Raw genomic sequence first — 13,069 nt, forward strand, 5'->3', positions numbered from 1 at the left:
AGAGGGGGACAAACCACAGAAGATTCCTAAAGACAGAGAACAAACTGAGGGTTACAGACAGAGGTGGGTGGGGGATGGGCTACCTGAGCAACGGGCATTAAGGAGGGCACTTGTTGTGATGAGCCCTGGGTACTGTACGTAAGTGATGAACTGCTAAACTCTACTCCTGAAACAAACAAACAATCTGGGGCCCAGTAAATCCTATATCCTTTCCTTCAGTTTAAGACACGGTGTCTGTTTGCCTCTGGAATCTTTGTTATCTCCTAAAATTAAAACCAGGCTTTGAGTAAACAAATCTCCTCTGCATTTCTTACAAGGGGATCTAATAACAGTAAAAAGCATGGTTAAATTCTTAAAGGAAAAGGAAAACAAATAAGCAAAGAGAGAAAAAGAACTCTCTTTCCCGAGCTTAGCTTTACTTATTTCAGACGAATCTGTAATGGCACAAGACCAAGGCTAATTGGTCTGTATCCCTAGAGGCATCACCAGAATGCCTCTACTGCAGCTACCCTGAAGGGCCACAGATTAATTCCCGGTGGGGGGTGGCTATCTCTTTCCCCGGACTTTGAGGATTCATCTCTGTGTGGGATTTCATTCTCCAAACAAAGATTTCAAAATCTGAACTTCACTTGTACTGTTAATTATGTTTTTAAAATAGTGATACTTCTTTAAATAATAGCTCAAAGGAAGTAAGCATTAGACACAATGGGATGCTTCGCCATGAATTCTTAAACATTACTATGCATTACTATTTAATACAAGATAAATAAATGTCTTACCTAAATTTTAGTATAACCCTTTTTACTCACTTACCCAGAATCCTTCTGTGAGAGCTACAGCTCCCCCCTCTACGGCTCCCAGTCAGATTTCAAAAAGTGGCTCGGTAGATTGTCTTGTAGATTCTCAGAGCAGAGGTGTGTATGTTGAGATTCTTTTGCCAAGATTTTTCCTTAAAAAAAATATTTTTTTCCTAAAAAAATTTCTCTGAACATTTGATTTCATAATTTTGGTTTAACTAAATGAAAGAGAGCCTCTGCTCTCCAGGTTTCCTGATTCCCGTTGTCCTGTCTCTCCCATGAGAGACAGCAGCAGAAATAGGAATTTGATTAGGCCCAATTGACTGAGAGATTCTGAGAGTTAGGACCGTGTCTTTTGGACTTTATGTCCCTTGTACATGAGCAGCATCCAGGATATAATTAACACTCAATAAATATTTGACAAATGAATGGATGGATGGATGAATAAGGGAATTCACACTGAAATATAAATCACTATGACTTTTTCCCCTATATTAGAAACAATTTTATATGACCATCTATCTTTTCATATAAATTTTGAATCTCTTATAATTGATGGGTCTAGGATGAAATAAAAATGTTGAATGAAATAATTTCATTATCAATGAGCTTAATGACAACATCAATTATTAACTTGTCTAGGACACTGAGTTACAGAATCCTCATGTTACACCATCTTTATAAAAAGACCAGCATCTGGTCTAAAGAAAATAAATTCTACATAACATGCAGAAAGTCAAACAAGCCAAACAGTGGAATGGCTTTATTAATGGAAACAGGAAATGGTTTTACTCTAGAAGGTGGTATAGCACGGCAGTGAGAGTATGGACTCTAGGGCGAGAAGACCAGGGTTTGACTCCTGGATGTACTCACTGGCTGTGTGACCCTGAGAAAATTACTTAACCTCTCTGTGTTTTATCTGTAAAATGAGAGGATAACTGCCACTTATCTCATTGGGTTGGTATGAGAGTTCAGGGAACGTACATGAACTTCTAGATCAATACCTGGCACCAGAAAATAATTCAGTAAGTGTTGGTTGTTGTTTTATAATGGTGAGGTAATACAACAAACATGGTATTAAAGAACTAAAGGTACTTTACAGCAAATAACTGTCTCTAAGTTGGAATCTGCTCCTCCTTTGTTAAAACGGCCTAGTGAATCCTTCTAGCTCAGTCTACTGAAAACATCAAGGAACCAGAGTGTTGAATCAGATCCCTGTAATTTTGGTTCATTTTTCTCTCTCCCTTGCTATAAATTATTTCACAGCCAAAGACAGCTTTCTGTCTTCAGACTCATTCCCCCAAGAAGGCAGCACATACCCTGGTATGGAGGGTGACAGAAGTCTAGTCACCACCTCAGAATTTCCACAGCATGCCATGAGTATGGTCTGTCGTTAGGTAGTTCCTGTCAGACCTCAGCCCCTGAGGCTCCAGGGATTTAAAAGTACTGCCCCTACCATGTGGGATGTGCTGTCCTTGTTGGTTAATTTTATAAGTGAAAGGGAATGGGCTGAGGGATAGCCTGAGAGCCTGTAAAACATCATTTCTGGGTGCGTCTGTGAGAGGGTTTCTGGAAGAGACTAGCGTTACTATCAGGAGAGCTTCCACACCAATTCAAGTGGGCAACATCTCATCCTTTAGGGGCTTGAATAGAACAAAAAGGCCGAGGAAGGGGGGGAATCTGTGCTTTCTGCTTGAGCCTGGATGTCCATCTTCTTCTGCCTCAGACACTGGCATTCCTGATTCTCAAGCCATTGGACTCAGACTGAATATCATACCAGCAGCTTTTCTGGGTCTCTAGCTTATAGACTTAGGTGGTGGGACTCTTCAATCTCCATACCCACATGAGCTAACTCCTATAATACATTTCTTCTGATGCGTCTGGGTGGCTCAGTCAGTTCAGCGTTCAGCTCTTGGTTTCAGCTCTTGGTTTCTTGATCTCGTGGTCCTGAGATCTAGCCCCATGTTGGGCTCCGCACTCAGTGGGGGGAGGGGGGTTTGCTTCATATTCTCTCTCCCTCTCCCTCCCATTTACTCTCTCTCCAAATAAATAAAAAAAATTAAAAAAAAAATCTTGGGGCACCTGGGTGGCTCAGTCAGTTAAGTGTCTGTGTTTGCGTCATCTCATGATCTCAGGGTCCTGGGATCCAGCCCAGAGCTGGGCTCCCTGCTCAGCGGGGAGCCTGCTTCTCCCTCTCCCTCTGTCCCTTCTCCTTGCTCATCCTCTCTCTCTCTCAAATAAATAAATAAATAAAATATTTTTAAAAAATCTCTTCTTACATATATTTCTATATATCTTATTAGTTCAGAATATTTGGAGTACTCTGACACACGGTCTTCTCTTTTTCAGTTAGCCAAAGGTTTCTTCTCACCAAGTGGTACTTTCTCCAGGTTTGTCTCCGGCCAGGTCCCCATCCTGCGCCCGCCCTACTACACTGAGCGTCTTCACCAGTAGAGCTTGCCCTTTGGGATTGCTGTTGTCTACAGCCCACTTCTCTTTCTCACTGATCCATGAGGGCCTTGATGAAAGTATCTCTGTGTATCTCTGTGTCTCCTGGGCCCGTGACAGTGCATGGTACTTATTTGGAAAATGATTATTTGTCTTAAAAAATGATTTATCACAATGGGAATAAAGCGAGGGAACTGGACACAGAGAATCTCAACTACTGGGAAAATCCAAGACAAGTATGTTCCTGCATCTAGATCTGAATCATCTTCGGACGTGGAAAAATCACATGTGCGATCCTGATGTAGTCGGGCATCATGATATGGGGTAGAACGAGTTAAAGTTCATTCCAGTCACAAGACAGACCCTGGGCTGCTTTTCCATGTTTCTTATCCTCCTGGTTTCTCCCAAGAACACCAGCCCGCCACCTTCCCATCTTCCCACCTGCAATGGAAACACCTCTCTTGGGGAATCAAAGGCATCCTGGTGTAACTGATTACAGAGGTTCGGTGCTCTTTATCATTGTCTGGAAATAGGTTCATTAGAGTAGAGATTAATCAGGTGTTTTCTGTATAATCTACATCCACCCAGCCCCCAAATGGCCCAAATTAACATTAACAAGTCATTTAAGGTTCACCTGCAAGATCTTAAAAAAAACTTCGTGGCCAGAAATGGCTTAGACATTTATGACCTCCTAATGACCCCAGGCACTGAAACAAAGCAACCATAAGAAATTTATGTTACAAAGTCTTTACAAAAAAAAAAAAAAAAAAGTAAAGTCTTTATGGAGTAGATTATCAGATTTATAACACTATTATCAGAACTGCTAAGGATTATAAATAATGTACTAATTTCATGTTTTAAAATTTTTATCATAAAATAGAACTTAAATATACAAAAGCATAAGGAAGATTTATAACAGGCACCCCATACGCCCATTTTATAGACCTAACCCATGTTAACATTTTATGTATTTGTCTCACATCCTTCCTAAATACACATACACATCATCAGAACAAGTTCAGTTAAATACTTCAGCCCGTGCCCACGCCCCATCCCTGTCTTGCCTCCCTGCTAACCCTAGCTGACAACAGCACGTTTCTGTCGTGTCAATGTCTTTAAACTTCTACCACATATGGTTGTATCCGTAAACAGCCCATACGTCATCGTCCTGCACTCACCCATCTAACCATCGATATGATTGCACTACTTTCCTTTTTATCTCCCTCCCTTCCAACCCCTTGCTTATTTCTGGAAGCAAGAGTCCTATAAGGCTCAGTAGTCCCAACAAGTGGCAACTGGGCCAGCTTCCCAAGCCAATTTGCTTTCTTGCTCCTCAGAGATCATACAAGCAAGACTTCTTCTCTTTTCCTTCTCCCTCTTCTCATCAAATTAGCTCTTCAACACATACTCATCCGACCTTTCTGTCTATTCATTTCCTACACATGGAAAAATATCCAACCCTCACTTCTTTCCATTTTTGATTTATCTCCTGACAAGTAACAATAGTCTTGGGGAACAAAGGTGAGAGCTGCATTAGCCATGCACCTCCATCGGCAACAAAGAAATGTTATAGACTTAGAAGTAAAATAATGATAAAGAAGCAAGGCGGCCATCTCTCAAGTCCTAGACACTGCCCAGAAATGGATCTTAGAATTTCAGTCATTTCCCCATCTTCCTTAAATGCAGATGCTTTTTTTCATTAAAACAAGACTAACTCATATCCATATATATTTTTCCTAAGTTGTTGAGCATAAATTATCAACATTAGTAATATTTCCTGATGCTATTTATTGAGGATAAGAAATTCCCAGACACCTTGTGAGTCAAATAGTTCTTTAGTGATGTTTCTTGAGAATCTGCAAATAATTCAGAAAATTTTTCTTATGGGAAAATATTTGGGAGAGTGCCTGAGTGAACCACCTCCTAGGTGTCCATACGCATAAAACACAAAACTCACAGTCAATAAATATCTGTAGAGTTATGACTGGTAGAGTTAACCGTTGCTGCTATTATCAATGGAATGCAGGCCAAGAGAGTATGATACAAAACAAAAATGCACCACACCGATGAAATTCAACCATGATGTGGCCCATTACTGCTCCTGCCTTCCGCTGCTCAACAACCTAGCATTTCACTTACACACTATTATGCAACCCTGGATTTTCTGTGATTAGGTACTGGACTCTAATTTTAGCCCCGTGGTGTATGTGTGTGTTTTGTTGGTGTTGCACTCTGTTTCTGTCTCTACCCATCCTAACCAAAATCACCTTTCCCCTCCCTCCACTTCTGCTCTTCACCTGAATGCATTCACTCAAAACATACTCCACTCTCCCATAAATATTCAGCAAGAAAGAACACCAAATATATGTGGAAGGGAGTACATTCTTTGAGTCGGAATCACAGAATTCCAAAGCTGTAGTAAAAACTCTCTGGTTTCACAGCTGAGGAAACCCAATTTAACTTCCCTAAAGTCACGGGGCTCAGGAGTGACAGTTCCAGAGCAAGAACTCAGGTCCCCCCAATCCCATTTCTGTCCCGTCTCAATAGACTTTGTGTCCTTGTGGAGCTGTCCAGGGCCCACCAATCATGGCTTGCTCTGTGAGTTTCATGATTCCCCAGCTAGGGAGACGCATCCAGGATTAGTTTCCTCTCTCCCCTGAACTTTCCCAAATCTCCTCCCAGCTACTGGGATACTGACATCACTCTTTGCAATCCCACACTTGGCTTTGAATTGGTAGGACAGTCCTCTTTTCTAGATGCAGAAAATCACTGTAGTTAAGACCTCAGATTGGGGAGGGGAGAGCACCTGGGTGGCTCAGTCAGTTGGGCATCTGACTCTTGATCTCAGCTCAGGTCTTGAGCTCAGGGTCCTGAGCTCATGTTGGGCTCTCTTCTGGATTTGAGCCTACTAAAAGCAAACAAACAAACAAAAAACTAAACCAAAACAAAAACCACACAACATAAAAACAAAAAAACACCTCAGATGGGCCTGCATCAGACTGGCCTCTCCCAGGACAAGCTGAATGGAAGCCCACATACCATGGAGCAGGTAAAGCTCTACCTAGAACGTTCCCCCTTCCCCCTGCAGAGACTCCTCCTGTAGGCCTATACCTAAATTTGTATTCATTTCTTTCCTCAGAGGCTCTTCAAATAGTATAATTCTTAGGCACCAAAGAACTTGGATCTTTCCTGTCTAAGCTGCGTGAACCTAGGAAGATCATCACTAACATCAGTTTTCTCACCACAAAAATAGGATAATAATCCTTACTTTGCAGTACGGTTGTACAGATCAGTTCTTTTAGTGTATGTCCAGTTAACTCATCCCAGTATCTGACGTATAGTCAGCCCCCAGTGAACATATTCTTGTTATTACTGACTTTCTAGTCTTGCCTGGAAGACCCCAGTAAATGGGAGCTATGAGCTTCTAAGTTCCATCATCATAATCAATTGGGTATGCAATCAGAGGCAAAAACCTAGGATACCTGCCTAAGAAAAAGAGCCCCAAATCACTTTGTGTACATGCATCAGCACCATAAAGTCTGTTCCAAAAGTAGGATATGAGGTGGGAATACTGTTTCCTCCTAAAAATTACTGAACGGAGCTCTCTGTCCACACATCACTACGGTATCAACTTTTATAAAGGTGTCCACCAACCTAATCAGTCTATGAACTAACTAGCTCAGTTTTACTGAACTTCCCGCCTCTCTCATTTGCAGACCTCTAGAGCATCTTCAGTTGTGGTGTTCCACTCCAGGATGAGGGGAGCAAATTTGGGGAGATCCGATTAATTTCCCAAAGCTGACATTTCCTCCATAAAGCACTCAACCTCACCACTTTCCTTGTCCATCAGGATATGATAACCAAGTAAAGACAGAGCTGTCTTCCACATTACAGGAGGAAAGCTATCTGGGTGGACACCAAGTTGTTTATTTTTGCAGGGGGAAGAGGAGAACGGGAGGCAAAGCTTCTGTAGCTCTCCCAGCAGCATCTGGCTGGCTGAGTGATCCATCATTTTGTTCTTACATTGGTCCATTTACATTCATAGGAGCAGGAGGCAAGCAGCAGAGACATCTCTCAGTTGTGTGTTTCCATAATGTCCCCCCATCCTTCACCCCTTCTGTGGTTTTTCTCCGCATTTAGAAAGTCATTGAGAAATGTTAATGGTCTAGGGGAAGACTAGCGATTGGGGAATGACGAATGGGTGAGTAGCGGAATGAGGGTTTGCAGCTAATGATTTCCTACAAGTGATGATTAAACATCGTTCCCCCATCTCTCAGCACCTAATTCTCCCCAAGGCTGATTTATGGAAGACACCCTAACGTACAGTTCCTGCAGTTTTATTAGCCAGGAACAATTTAGTCATGAGAGTAGTCTGCCCCTGCTTCTCATTTTCTTCCAGCCCAAGAAGAAAGAAATGATAAAATGTAAAGAACAACAGGAGCCTCATTCTCTTAATACTAAAAAGACAAAATAGCATAATACAGAGACCACTAAAGAGGCAGGTAATCATCAGCGGGATAAAGTTTATGATGGCAAAGTCATTACTTCATAGAAGTCATTACCTTGTCCCAGACAGAGGGGAAGGTCCCTACAGTTCCTATAAATGGAAACCTGCTGTTGCTATTTCAGTTCATCTAAAAATAAACTGCACACCTCATTTTTCCAAATGTCAGAGTGCCTGCCTTTACTCCTTTAGGAAAGGTTATAAGGTTACCGTAAGTACTCACTCAGACACAATGTGGGCACTGTGGTTTTTAAAAGTGATGACAAAAAAAAAAAAAAAGTTCCCATTGTGGGCCAAGAGAAATTAGGATCATGTGAAGATCATCCAAAAGAATGTGAAGTCATCAGGATCTTTCCCTCCCTAACGGAATCTACTTGCTGGTTTTCTATCAAAGATTTTCCTATCTTCCAAGGTGCAATATCAGTATTTTTAAAGAGTGTCTTTTTATTTTAGGATTTTATTTATTCATTTGACAGACAGAGATGACAAGTAGGCAGAGAAGCAGGCAGAGAGAGGGGGAAGCAAGCTCCCTGCTGAGCAGAGAGCCTGAGCAGAAAGCCTGATGTGGGGCTGGATCCCAGGAACCTAGGATCACGACCTGAGCTGAATGCAGAGGCTTTAACCCACTGAGCCACCCACATACCCCAAAAGAGTGTCTTGATGGCATCTAAAGTCATGACTTTCTAATGCAAGTGTTGCAAAAGGAGGTGTGGTCTGTGGATTTTGGAAGAAAGACAAACGAAATGAATTAATATTTATTAATTCCCCAGTAATTTAATAATATGCATTAATCCCTTAATTACATAAGATATAACATTTATTGGGCACTTAATTAATGCCTAGCACTATATTATTTATGTACTTTGTAAAGATTATTTTGTTTTAGCCTTATCAATCTTAGCTGGAAGTTGCTAATATTATTTCTATTTTACAAGTGAGGAAACAAAGGGAAATTAAACAATTGACACAAGGTCACATACCACTAAGCAGTATTTGATGTGAAGAAGTCTGACGCTAGAACCGAGCTTCTAGCCTTGTAGTACCACAATCCCCTGCCTGCCTCCCTCTGTGACATTCACCTTCCATAGGCCAATGGATGGTAATCAGCATAAATCAATCCCAGAGTATTTAGGAGTTCCAAACTAACCATGAGTCCTATAACATTTTGCATGAAATGCAGAGTTTGGAACTGATCTGCATAGGAACACGGTTCTCTATGAAGATACAACTCAGAACTCCTTCAAGCTACAGAAATCTATATCAAACCTGGTCATCCTCTTTATCTAGCCTCACAGAGTAGTTTAAATGCTTTTTGTTTCAAAGACTGATAGACTGGTTTTAGAGAGAGCACATGCACAAGCAGGGGGAGGGGCATAGGGAAAGAGAGAGAGAGAATCCTCAAGCAGCCTCCCCGCTGAGTGTGAAGCCCGACTCAGGGAGCTTGATCTCATGACCCTTAGATCATGACCTGAGCTGAAATCAAGAGTTGGATGCTTTGCCAACTAAACCACTGAGGTCCCCCAGTGTTAGTTAAATTCTAATGGAAATGGATCAGTTGCCATTCCAAGGGCAACGGAGTCACCCATAATGTAACCCAGAGCAGGGAGTCAAACTTGTAACAGGCTCACCAAGCATGTCAGCACCAGGGACAGAGACTTCAGGGTGTGCATGAGTAGACCTCAGGGTCTCAATCACGAGGCCTCTCACCCAGTGCAGGGGACAGTCATTTATCAGTTAATTTCAACACAGAATGCAAGTAACCAGAACCACCGTTCTAAAGGAAAGATACATGGTACCCTGGGAGCAAGAGTCTGAACTATTCTAGCAGCTAGGAAACACTTTCTTGAGTGAGAGAAGAAGAAAATGAGAAGATGTTAGTTAGAGGGTCGGTAAGAGGTTTCCAGGCAAAAAGTGACTAGGTGAAGTTGTTAAAGCAGGAGGGAGTTGGGTATTTGAGAAACAAAAAGAATACCAGTAGGGATGGAGCATGAAAAATAAAGGGTCTTAGGATACCAGATGAGATATGTGGGGGGGGTGGGCAGGAGCACGGACAAGAGTCAGCTTGGGAGGCCATGTCAAAGCTCTTGGTTTTAAGTATATAAGCAGTGGGAGGCCATGGGTACCCTGACTTGGTGTCAAAATAAATAGATAGTATTTTAGAAGCCTTAATGATTGCTTGTTTCAAGATCTCCCCACACTTTAAGAGCAAGAATGCCAATCTCTACGTAAGAGATGAGACGGTGCCAGCTCCATCAGGTGGAATGAAGTGCCCCAAATCTTTCTTGTCCCACTTTTCAAGATCAGAATCAGAAAGAGAATCTGGGTTTCTGCGATTCACATCTGCATTTATACCCTCCTACCCTCTGGTCAAAGAGCAGAGTCCTAGGGTGGCAGATGCAAATATGATTCAAGACTAGAAGCTCTAAATCAGCTTAGAGTAATAACGGGCCAGATAAGAGGACCAAAGGGAGAAAAATAAAAAGGAAATCCTGAGAGATTCAGAGGATGGAGCCAAGGCAAGACTGTTTGGCATTTAAACCAAACATACCATTTCTTTTTCTGTTTTCCAAGGAATATTCCAGAGCTCTGTGACCCTTGGTCAAGTCACTTAGCCCCACTGAGCCTTGGTTTTCTCCTTTGTAAAATTAGAGTTAATAAATCCTTCCCCAAACTATCATAGAAGGGATCAAAAAGGAATGGCAGTGGCAAGTATTTTTCACTTGGGCAGCTGCTCACTAAAAAATTAGGCCACTCTTCTAGTTCACAGCAGAACATTAAAGTCGACAGCTAAGGAAGTGATCTGTTTCCTCATCTGGGAGGTGCAGAATACCAATACTATGCACTCATCCCACCTGAAGTCAGGCCACCAGATTAAAATGGGACAATGTGGAGGAACTCCCCAACTGCCTAGATTGGGCAAGAAAAGCAGCATCCAGCTTATACAAGAAGCATGCCAGGAGGGTGGGGCTCTCTCTATGCTGCCAAGAGGACGGGGCTTTCTCTATGCCGCTTCAGAAAGCAGCACTGGACATCAATCATGAATAAGCTTGCCTAGACGTCCCGAGATGACAGGAATTTAAAAGGCAGGACAAATCTTACACTGTTATCAGTTGTCAATAGATTCTCAATGAACAATTTGTGAAACCCAAGATATGTCACTCTCTGGGACGTGGTTGCTGCATAATTACTTACAACTTGAATGAGGGGGAGGATGGAAGGGAAAAAAAGGTGCTAACTGGATTCGAGTATCAACCTATGGCCAGAGGTATGTGAATAGCCAATTTTCTTGCTTAAAACACCAAAGGGGCTTCCAATCAGCCTATTAATAAAAGCCAAACTCCTTACCATTATTTATACGATGGGCACAGCCTACCTCCCCAGTGTCAACAACCCTCTTACCTTCTGTCTACCTCTCCCAGAAGCAGCCATATTGAACAGCTCTCCTTTCCTGCAAACTCAGGATGTCACCACCAGGTCGGCACACATGCTGTTCCCTGGCTCACAGCTCTCACCTGGCCACGAGCCTCTAAGACTGGGGGTCTTCTCCGTTTACAAACGACCATATCCCCAGTGCCCAACACACAGTGCTTCCTCTAGAAGTCCCACACATGAATAAATGAATTCCAGAAAAGGGATTTGAAATCTTCAGAGCAAACCTGACCCAAAGCCCAAGAAATTTGTGAAAAAAGGGCTCTGTAGTCTTATTTGGTTTTGTTTGTTTTAAATGGGGGCACTAAAGGGAAATTTGTGGGACATAGCTCATGGTGTGGGCCTTTTCCGCGTATCTTAGGGTATTTATCACTCATTCCTGTCTCCAGGCATTCAATGCTCCTCTTACCCCTCCCACCCTTGAGTCATCAAGAAACTTACAAGTGATCCCAGCACCGTCACTACATATATATTCTCAGATACCCCTGGGGGATGTGCTCTTCCCAGCTGAGAAAGATGGCAGCCCATCTAAGCCCTCTGGGTCCTTCATAACTAGTGTAATTAAATCTCAACCTTTAGCCACTTTCTTTCCTTGTCATTTTAATGATGTCCTTTTTTAGGGTCCACCTCTCAGGGAATAAGCCCATGTGCATCACAGCCTGCCGGACTGCCCCCCATGGGTCCTTCTCCCCCATGCTGCCTCTCCCTCCCTTAGTAAAGGTGAAGCAAGAAGCTCTGTGCTGGAGAGAAGTCCCTTCGTGGCGAGAAAGCCCACGTATATGAGCGCAAGTCAAGTGCAAGCAAGTCTTGACTCTATGAGTCAAGAGACGAGAGATAAACAAAAGCTAAAATCAAAGCATTCCATGTCTACCTTCAACAGCCAGGCAGGAAGGCACAGAAGGAGAGGCACAAAAGAAGCTGACGTGCACACCAAAGGAAGACAGAAGCACAGAAGTGTACAGAGGGGTAGTCAATCAAGGAAGAAAACAGGTTTCCCCCACTACTCCAGAAGTAGTGTGTTCCTATAAAATCTTTCATAAACCCAAATGGTGAAAAGCCAAGAAGCAGTTACCATTAATTTACACAGAAAAATACTTGAGCATTCCCAGATCCCCCCAATAGCCTCACTCTTAGGCTTTCCTGATACCCTAAGACACATCTGGCTAAGGGATGCATGAGATAAAGTGAGCCCGGATGCTCACACACACAGTTCAAAGATCTCTCAACTTGATGCTGAGATGCTGAGGGTAGCTCTGGGGAAGGGGCTGGCAGGGGGCACCCCCTCACTGCTCGGGGAGCATGCTGCTTCTAAAACAGCTCACTGGAAAACCAAGTCTGAACACTGTTTTCGCTTTTTACCACCTATATATATGTATACATATATATATATATATATAAAAATATATATTTTTTAATATACAAAAGCAAAAATACTCTTCGGATTTCTTTCAGTAAGCGAAAACAGGTACTAATGTAGGTCTTTAATAAAAGCAAGTTGGGGTATGTGACCTTGGGAAAAGTGAAGATACCTGTTCCAAGCAGACGGGGAAACCAATGCTACTTCATCTCTAACAACACAAGAGGGCTTTAAGAAATGGCATCAGTGCCCATCGCCCCTTGGAGAAGACAGGCCGCTTGACTTGTTACGGGATTTTGACATTTTGGGAGCCACTTTCCTCGATTTTTTGCTCACTCCAAACCAAAAAACAAAGGCTTGCCCTCTCAAGGACTCTCGCGGTTCTGGCTGGTCTGCTGCTCCACGATAACATAACTGTATCTGAAGTGAAACACAGGATTGAATTTTCTGCACTTCCCACTCCACAGGGCACTCGGTGTTTTCATTCTAATTTTGAACTGAGTCTAGATGAATCGGCTTCTTCTCAGTCTTCGA

The 13,069-nt window shown here is 42.6% G+C and overlaps 1 protein-coding gene across 1 annotated transcript in view; it reads right to left on the reverse strand.

The window, feature by feature from the left end:
* AGBL1 (AGBL carboxypeptidase 1) overlaps nt 1-13,069 on the reverse strand; it is a 661,016-nt gene that overhangs the window by 132,596 nt on the left and 515,351 nt on the right. The window lies entirely within an intron of this gene.

This window comes from Mustela nigripes, chromosome 13 (assembly GCF_022355385.1).
Source record: "Mustela nigripes isolate SB6536 chromosome 13, MUSNIG.SB6536, whole genome shotgun sequence".
NCBI classification, from domain to species: domain Eukaryota; kingdom Metazoa; phylum Chordata; class Mammalia; order Carnivora; family Mustelidae; genus Mustela; species Mustela nigripes.